Source organism: Struthio camelus, chromosome 1, assembly GCF_040807025.1.
Source record: "Struthio camelus isolate bStrCam1 chromosome 1, bStrCam1.hap1, whole genome shotgun sequence".
NCBI lineage: Eukaryota > Metazoa > Chordata > Aves > Struthioniformes > Struthionidae > Struthio > Struthio camelus.
This window is the reverse complement of record NC_090942.1, coordinates 97,994,389-98,004,221: the sequence shown is the minus strand read 5'-3', so window position 1 is coordinate 98,004,221 and position 9,833 is coordinate 97,994,389. Positions and strand designations below refer to the sequence as shown.

The window sequence follows — 9,833 nt, the reverse complement described above, 5'->3', positions numbered from 1 at the left end:
TATTCCTGACACTCATTCTTTGGTCTAGTGCCTTGTCATACGTTGGTCTGCTTTAGTCTTCAATTCTTCAGGACTTACAGATGTGTTTCAGCTTACACATAAGAGTGCTTCCATGAGAGTCTACCGGATCAAATTAAATTAATAGAATGTTTTTGCAGGATTGGTCCTTGCTCTGTGAGCTCTTGAAAGAAGTCAAGTACGATGTTAATTGCTCGTACTATATAAATAATGATACATACTGGTATTTGTGAGCATGTTAGAGAAAACTTAACCATAATGGTGTATAAGTACAATTTACTATCCAAAGTCACAATAAATTAACTTACTGAGAATGAAAATTATAACTTCTCTATATGTAAATGTATTTCCATTTCTCTCTTAATGTTAAGATTGTAATACATATCAACCCTATGGATTTAAGCTGAATGGAGATTTTCCATTAAGGAATGCCATTTGTCTAATCAAACTGTTTAGATAGGAGACACGTTTTTTTCTATGACAAGCAGAGTCTGGTTTTGTGCCATATAATTATCTTCCTGACTAATTTGACCATCATTAACTTTCACATACTGTCCCAATTTTAGCGGATTAGTTGTGCCACAACTTGGTGAAGCAGCTGCAGGTCTTGTTAGCAAGGAAAAAAGGAAGTGCCCATGTAGTATTCCAGATTCTAGTACAAAAGTGCCAGAACATCCCAGTGTCCTTCTGAAAAAAAATGAACATAAATGGATAAGAAATTACAATAAAAGGAAGCTGTTCATTTCCCATTAAGAACTGTCCTTTTCAAAAGATGTTTGAAAATGATTTAAACATGAAACATACAGACTTTGATTTTGACATCCTTTGGAAACAGCCCTTTACAGGCAGGCATGTGGGGAAAAGGAAAATAATTTTGAGTTGGGTGACATAGATCAGAAAAATTCTTCATGCTGTAATGAAATTCTTTCCTGTGCCCAAGTATCTTTTTGAAAAATAATTCTCAAATATATGTGAACTGCAGATAAAAAGTCAAATAAACAGGAAGCAAAACAGTATCAAACAAATGTACTATTCATGCACTGGAACGCACTGGACCTAGACATGGTGCCTCCTAAACTGATGCTCCCTTTTTTCTGAATGCGCTTAAACACAGTATCATCTCTGCTTCAGATAGTCTCTGAATTGCAGATTGCCGGAGAGTATGGGTATGCTGGCAAAAAGTTAGTATGATCTTTTCCCATCCCCACGCTCTTCTCCAGATGTCTTGTTTTAGTCACATTTTGGTTGCAGGATCCTGGGCTAACTAGAGTATGACTGCATCCAATCAGGTACAGCCATTCTTCTTTCCACCTGTAATTAGTTCCAAAATGCAGTTTATCAGTATATAGGTAATTAAAAAATTACCTCCTTCAAGACTAAGAAGATGTCTGCAACTGTTCAAAAGGCAGTGAATAAAAGGGTTTCTTACTGGTAACAATTACTTTGCCTGGGATACTTCTGTCATCCTTGCTATTAAAGGATGCAGTGCGGACCTCTGGTTTTTTTGCATTGAGAGACAGGGTTGTGGTGGGCTTTTTCATTAGTATGTCAGATGTTTGAGTGCTTGAAAGGTCTTCCCATCTCTTGTGTTTTGGAACTCCATGGGGACTCTGGGCTTCCTTGTGTTAGGGAAGGTTCAGGCTACTTTGCAGCCAGAAGAAAAACCCAATGCATTCTGAAAGCAACCATCCGCCTTTTTGGAGGCAGGACAACAACCCTGAAGGCTAAATCTTGGCGGCCTGTTTACATAGGAAAATTTTGGCTCCATAGGCAGGCCTTAAACCACCTGTATAATACGTATGGTGCACTACCTTATAGAGTGGAGACTGTGGCAGCATGCAAGGCAGCTATTTCATCCCAAAGTGAAATTCAGACTTTCAGCTGACAAGATTTAATGGTGTGGGACTCTCAGTGTATAAGACAAACAGGTATCATGATAATAGATGCTGTTACACATGCGCAGTACTAAGGACAAGGGGGTTCTTAAAAAGCTTCATGGTTTAAAACTCAGCTCCCACTGACACCAGTATTAGAACTCCGGCAGATGGGAAGGAGAGCAGAGTGCTTCCCCCAATCCCTCCCCAAAGAAAGCACTGTGATTTGATCCTCCTCCCTGACAGCTCCCCTCATATGGTGATGCTGGTGCCCTTGCAGGGGCAGAGTGGCTTCCTGCTCTGTGCAATGGGAGTAGCACTCCTCCTACTATTTGGGATAACCCTTTTACAGTCAGTATCTCAATTATTTCATCTGTAAAATGGAGATAAGATGAGAGAGACAGCTTGTGAAACATTTAAGAGACCAATTCATAGGAAGTGTCAAATAAGAACTAGATATTATTACTATAAATAATACTATCTGCAAGTCTATAGCAATGCCATATTACTGTAACATACGACTTCTTTATATCCAAAATGATAAAACGTAACTAGTTCTTTCATTGTTTTCTTTAAGATACTTTTGCCAAACTTCTCAAGATTTAAGCTTTCCAGAGTCCCTGCTATACTGATAACAGGATAAAAAAGCCTGAATAAATAGTTTTATTTCTATTCCTCCATACTAATTTGCTAAAACATGTACAGGATTGAGTAAGAAAGGAAGAGGTCAGTTACATTTGCTGTTCCAGAAAGAGCTATTTTTCTCCCTGCGCTACATCCAGACTTTGCACAAGAGGTCATTGCTGGGCAAAAGAGACAGTTTTAAGCTAATTGTCTGAGTTCACAATGGAAAAGTTTTCAACAGGGAGAAGTGAGAAAACATCATTTAAGAATGAGCTAGCCAGCTCATTTCTAAGGATGGAACAGAGACCGACTGGGACAGTGCAGCTGGGTTTCTGTCTTATTTTAGGGCCTGATCTCTGTTTAAGTATTTGAGGTACTTATAAAAGTAGATGATTAACACAGCACAGAGCCAGATGCTGTAACAAGTGGTAAACTGCTGAAGTCACAGATGCTCCTTATTCTTTCACATTCTGTCATCTGTGTGAAATCTCCCATTCATGATTACACAGTTGGACAGCCATCCCTTCCGTCGTACTAAAGGAATTACTATGAACTAGGTGGGACTTCTCAGCTCCAGAGACTCAAGTTCAATGTCAGTTTATGCTTCTTACAAAAGGTGGTAGGAAACTGGAGATCCTAGTGATCTTACTGCTCTTATGGAAGAAAAGCTCTAACTGGGAATTCAGTGCAGAGATTTGAGAGGAGAACATGGCTTTCTCTATCCAAAGAGCAGTGCTGAGATTCTTAGAGTCTGGTAAAGCAGAATCTTAATATTTTCCTTCTAGTCAATATCAAACAGAGCTCTACACTTTTAGCTCGACCAACTCACGCTGCCCCCTTCGTCCTTTCCCTCCCACCCTTCAGCTAACTTTTCTTTAAAAGGACCATGAAGCATCCCTCATCCCATAGATTTGGCTGCTGGGCTGCAGGGAAGGCCTATCACCTTTCCTTTAGCGACCATGTGGAGAATGCTCCTATGCAATCCATAGGGAGGCCTCAGCCAGGGCAGACCTCCTGCCTGTGGGAGCTGCTTTAAGCTGAGGCTCTGCTGCTTGGCCCTTGCCTGAGTTACAGCCCCAGCCACCTCACAATCATGCCTGTGCCTGGCCGTGGACCCTGTTGGCCTGGCCCCAGACCCTGACCCATGGGCTGACTTTCTGGCTTGACCTAGGAGCTGCACAGTGCTATGGACCTGTCCAGCCATCACCGGGCTGTGTCTAACCCTGGTTACCCTCAACGGGCCCGACCCAGATCTGGACCCTGACCCTGAGTCGTGTTCCCGGCTGGGCCTCAGACTTGCCGCATCACCACGGCTGTGCGTGGCCATTGGGACTCTGGGCCGACCCTGGTTGCCACCTCTGGTCCAGCCCTGCTCTTCTTGCTTGGATAGTGTGGGACAGGCCCTGGCTGGAGAGGCCCCTGAGCTGCCGGCTGTGCTATCCCCCAGGCTCCCCACTCTGCTCCCCAATGGGCTGCAGGTATTGCACCTTCCTTCACTAAGAGGACAAAGATTATTAAAAAACAAAACAAAACAAAATATAAAAAAAGTTAGGGAAAATCTGCTGTAATAACATTTCTATCTCCAGGTAATTTTCTTTTTTTCAAAAATTTTCAAAAATTTTCACAAGGAAGAAAAATAAATCCTTAATAAAATCTAATGAGTATTTTCAGTTTATAACTTACACAAAATACAGGCACTTCTATTTATATCTGTTTCATAACTAGGATGCCTACTTTAGCATCACAGAGTTACTAACATGCAGAGAGGGAAGCTTCTTTTTAAAAACCTGGTAAGACATCAGTTTCTTTTCACTTAATATTTAGATAGGATGCATTGAAATTACATAGCTAGATAAAGAAAAGGCATGTCAGAACATGAGATAAATGTTCAACAGGTAGAGATAAAAGAGAGAGGGACAGATAATGGTTGTTTAGAAAAACGACTGATCTCCTAACATGATACACTTCTAAAGGGGACAGTCTTCAGAACCTGCAGAGCTCCATATCTTCTGAAAATCAGGTTCATTTTGAGTGCTCTCCCTTCCTGCCAGACTGAGCGATTCAACAGCAGCAGAAATTTTTCTGAAAAGCTTGGCTGGTGTGTTTTCTATCGCAGAGTCCAGTAGTCTGGTTTACAGCTCCGTGATATCTCTAAGGAATCCATTCCTCAATTTAGTGGGCTTTTAATTTCTCTGCAGATGTCGGACTAGAACAAGAAGGACGTAACCCTTTTGCCCTTTGAGAAGAAGCCATTTTGTTATCACTCAGCACACAGGACTAGCAGAGAAAACAGTGTAAATGCTGCTGGAAAACACATGGCAGGAGAGAGCCCACAAAGAGGCTAAGGTGAAAGTTTGTGTTATTCCTAAGATATCCCCAAACACAAATATTCATTATTCCTTTAACTTTGGATATGCAGACTGGAACATATTGGAAATTCCGACCAACTCTGAAGCGCTGCTCTATTAACAGCCGTGAGACAAAAAAAAAAAAACAACCAACTCTTTATTAAATTATTAAGATCATTCTTTGCTGGAATAGTAGAGGCCAAAGAAAAACAGTCAGAAAGGTTGACTTCCAGAAACACTACCAAAGCATATAACAGTTAGAAGCTGGTCTGCATTAACAACTTGGAAATAAAAGTGCTGTTTTGAACCGAGTACTGCTTTTCCCAAGCTTTTGACAGATGTGAGAGGCTTATTACTGCAGCATAGCTATAATTTAAAGGCTTCATAAAGGCTGCTTCATTTAACACATTCTACAGCCAAGTTTCACAGCAAATAACAAAAGATGTAGATGAATCTTCTAAATAATGGACACTGGGTTCAGCGTATCTCACGTCAGCTGTTGTTTGGTAACATCTCCCAGGGAGCAGCTGAATATTTATCTGTCTGTAAGAGACGGCCTGCGTGTCTCACTCCAGCTGATGTGGAAATGTAGATGTACAGCTCTTTCATCTGTGCGCAGATTACTGTTAGTTAACAAATAGGGCCCCTGACTTTGCCTGATGTAATAAAGAGAGAGCTTTGCTAGCAACTTGGTGCCCCCCCCCACTCCCCCGATGATTCAGATTCATGTCTTCATAGCATTGGGCAAACCTCCCATGCTTCTGTTTTGAGTTTAGAAACCTGTTAGACTATTTTGGTGAATTTTTTCTTCCTGCAATTTAAACACATTTCTTTGCCTTTCCCCCAAGAGAGGTTCAATGTGAACTGGAACATGTTCTTTTTCTAACTAAGCAGAAACATATTCCTGGTAATGCTGAATGAAGAACATGCCCAAAAGACAGGCAGGTACAAGTGGTCCTTCTGCACATGCACAGTCTCTGCACACACACAAAGACTCTCTAGGCTCCTCCAGGTTGAACATAGACAGAGCGGAGATTGGCAGGAGGAAAAGGAATGAAAATTTGGATAGCTGCTAGCTTATCATGTGAAATTTAAGTAGGAAGGCTATATAGGGTATTTATATTGGGGGATTTCAGTTTCCTTAACCTGCTCTCTCCTCCCCATTCCCACATTGAATTTGGCTCTTCTCTTCCCTTCTCTGCTTATTTGCTTCTTATTTGGTCCCAAGTTCATCTGATGACCTCTTTATAACAACATGGTAAGTGTTAAGAACTGCATGTAAATCTCTACGTAGTCCTTGCTTTCATATGGCTGCATTGCACATAGGTAGCATCTACTAATATTCTAAACATGTTGAAAGGAAGGCTATGCTGGAACCAGCTCCCATGTCTTGGCTGGTGCATATAGAACATTTCACTCCATTTATCTTCTACTGCTGTTTCTCCAACATGAAATATAAACTCAGTAACTTTAACAACCTGTCTTAAAGGATCATCTCTGACAGCCCATAACATACTTACAGAGTGGGACTCTTCTATGGAGAAGCAGTAATACTGAAGGAGCCCTGATGGTGACAGTGGATGGTAAAGTTCTATAGCTGAATAACAATATAAATTCAGGAAAGTTAAATGTAGCTTTGTCCTGTTTTTGCAGAGCTACCTCATCACAGAGCAAGGAAACAGTCTAAGTTCTTGGCTCTGATGCATATGGCTTTGAAGGCTGTGCTCAGTTCCACATGCCCAATGATCAAAAGCACTTTAGAGAGGCAAAAAATGACTGGGAAGAGCAATACCCAGAGGTAAATGAAGGTGATTGCATCTAAGCTGTTGAATGACTGAGATAAACCAGAGTTTATCACATAAATTGCATAGGGCAGAAATATTTAAACATTAAGGAGAGAGGAGAGGTATTTTAATATAGTATGTGAGATGGAATTAAGAATAACAGGAAAAAAGATAAGAGGAGAAAATTCAGGCTGGCATTACGGAAACCTTCATAAGGTTGAGCTCTCTCTGCTGTTTAATAATTAGCTTGACAAATGTAGTGGTAGAAACCTTGTCATTTGGAACATTTGATATGAGACAAGGAAAAGCACTAGCAGTATGCAGTAGGGAATGTTCTTCCACTGCTGGGAGGTGCAATGAGTCATCCATTAGGATTTCCATCTATGTTATTTTTATTGGCAAAGTGCTGGCAAAGTTACAGTGGAAGGCAGAGGCTGATGCTTTATTTTCATGAAAAAGAAAAAAGGTTAGGCACAACATTAGCCAACAAGAGACAGTAGCCATCTTTGTGGTATAAATGAGAGTGAATTCAGTCTATGGTAACATGGCAAAATATTCTGTGTCACTGTAAAGGACATTTCTGAGGATAAATTTTACTATTATAATTTTATTGCTATCTGTTCTTAAAGATTTCAGGTTTTATAAGCCTTCATATGATGATACTTCATAATCTATTGACAAAAGAGCAGCATATTCTCAGATTCTGAGAGTAATTTAGGTTGTAAGGGATCTCTAGAGGTCATCTAGTGCATGGTCAAATCAGATCTATCTTTGAAGTTAGAGCAGGTTGCTCAGGATCATATCCAGCCAAATGTAGACTAACTCCAGGGATGGAGATTTTGCTAACTTTCTGGGCATGTTACTCCAGTGTTTATCTCCTTCATTGTGAATTTCTTTTTCCGGCATCTTATCAGACCTTCTCTTGCCATCTCTATTCTCCCGTGCCATGAAGATGCCCCTTGAGATAACAACAAAACTACAGTAATTACAAAGTAAACATTACAACACAATAATGACAGATTAAGAAGGCACACTTTAAAAATTAGCAAGTCTATAAGGGAATTTGCCTTCTTCCAAGGTCTTTTAGCCTTCTATGAATGAGACCATCAACGGTCTGTCTGACTATAGATCTGTAAGTGTATGTGATACTTCTAATAGATTTCTCTGAAATCAAGCATATATGGGTGAATTAAAAACCCAAAGTAAAAGGTCGCTGAACAGACCTTTGAACATTATTCATCTGGTAAAGCATATACAAATACTAAGTGAACCAAATACTGAAAAAATGGTGTACTTAGTGTAATATTCAGGTAACAAGGTATGTCAGTTTTTCAGTTACACTGGCTGATGGCACAAAAAAAAAAAAAAATAAATGAGACAGAAGGTGTACATTAAGAGTGGTAATGATTATGAAATTTCCAACTGAGAAAAGTCCTACTTCTTGGCAACCTAGCCTCAGTTATATTGGTCTGTGGACAACTTAAACATTGAGAAGCACCCAGACAAATGTCAATATTTAAAGTGTGGGAACAACAGGCATTTTGGACAGCAAGCTCATTTTCTTTGGATCAAACACCTTTTAGGTTAGTATTGTCTTGGAAGAAATTTCAACAACATACATTTTAAGTGAACGTGTACGTGTTAGGATAGGAGCGCAGGTCTGTCAGAAGGATCATCCAGGAGTTTAGAACAAGTGCCGAATCTTTTCTACATTCTGAAAATACATACATGTCCTAAAAACAGACTCTTCATTTTTTTCCATGCTGCTTCTGCGGTTGTTCTGCCAAGTTTGTACTGAAACATTGTGTTGATTCTTTCTAAAATGTCCCATCACATTTCTATGTGAGCTGTCACATTCACAACAGGTGTTGAAAGCCTTGATGTAGCCTTACTCCAGTTAAAAATACATTAAAGTGTAAATTTCCCTCCAGTACCTGTGACTATGCCTCAAGCCTTTCCAGGGACACAGATAACATATTATTGCTATCTATTTCTTCATTTTAGTTTATAACGAGACAGTCGCAGAGACAAAGACAAATAATTGTCTCAGGGATCCTTACAGAGGTGCTCGCCATGGGATAGGTATACAGAGAGATCATGCTGGAAAAGTCTTTGTCATTCTAATAAGGAAAAAAGGAGTGTTCATATGAATCTCTGTACTGACTTTCCCAAGATTCAGAAAAAGAACTAAAATAGGTGCATTAAGTGACTGAATTCAGTCTCTATTACTATCAGTCTGTGGGTTAAATAAATCTTTCACTGTCTGATGACTCTGCATGTAGTCAAACATAAATACAATGCTATATAGAATTCCTCATGTAACTTTCTGTTGGTTATTATTACCATCTTGTCCGTCAGCTTGAACACCTGCTGTTTGGGGAGACAACTGCCAGTTCTGACATCTGAATGCAATCTGGAAAATTATAACCATGCATCACTCAAAACATCCTTTTCAAAGACACAGTCCAAGCATCACAATTTCCTTGGTTAGTCGCCTGTTAGTATCATTTCTACTAAGATGTTGGAGATAAGAAGAAAAAAGTTTCCAGATGCATAGCTATATATCCTAACTCTTAGATCATACAGAAAGCAGTTACAATTAAAAGGAAAAATAAAATCAATTTTCAGAACTTCTATATGATTAAAGAGGAAGGACCAAAAAGGTCTTGCTTTATAGGATATTTTGTCCATGTGCTGTATAGAACAAGGCAGAGAAATATCTCAATTGTTTTTGAATTAAGCATTTAATTAAAAACTTCAATGACAAGTCAAAAAAAAAGTTTTGCAATATTTGCCCAGGTAAATTTGAGAATCTTTTCACATTGATTTTTCTAATTTTAACTAATTTCAGATTTTTTCCCAAGACTTTCTTTTCCTCTTGAAGACTATGTGGAGGACCTGAACCCATTGATTTTAATAGACTTTGGGATCAATACTTAAATAAATACACCAATATAGTGTTACCCATCTTGATAGTTGATCTTAGAAGCATGGATTTGCTAAATGGGCAACCAAAACAGCTTTAGCATCCACTTCAGAAGTGTGCCTCATGCTCCTGCATCATGTGACATGGCAACAGAGCTGAAGAGCCTTCTCCTTCAACCCAACAGAGCAGGACTTTGCCTGTGAATTCCCCTACCTTATCTGAAAAACGTCCCAGTTTCACAAAGCTAAGTGTTTCTGCT

The 9,833-nt window shown here is 39.6% G+C and overlaps 1 long non-coding RNA gene across 1 annotated transcript in view; it reads right to left on the bottom strand.

The window, feature by feature from the left end:
- Window positions 1-375: 375 nt before the first annotated feature.
- LOC138069184 (uncharacterized) overlaps window positions 376-9,833 on the bottom strand; it is a 149,731-nt gene continuing 140,273 nt past the window's right edge. The window contains exon 5 of the long non-coding RNA XR_011144008.1: window positions 376-705. This is a non-coding gene — a long non-coding RNA (uncharacterized lncRNA). The remainder of the gene's footprint in view (window positions 706-9,833) is intronic.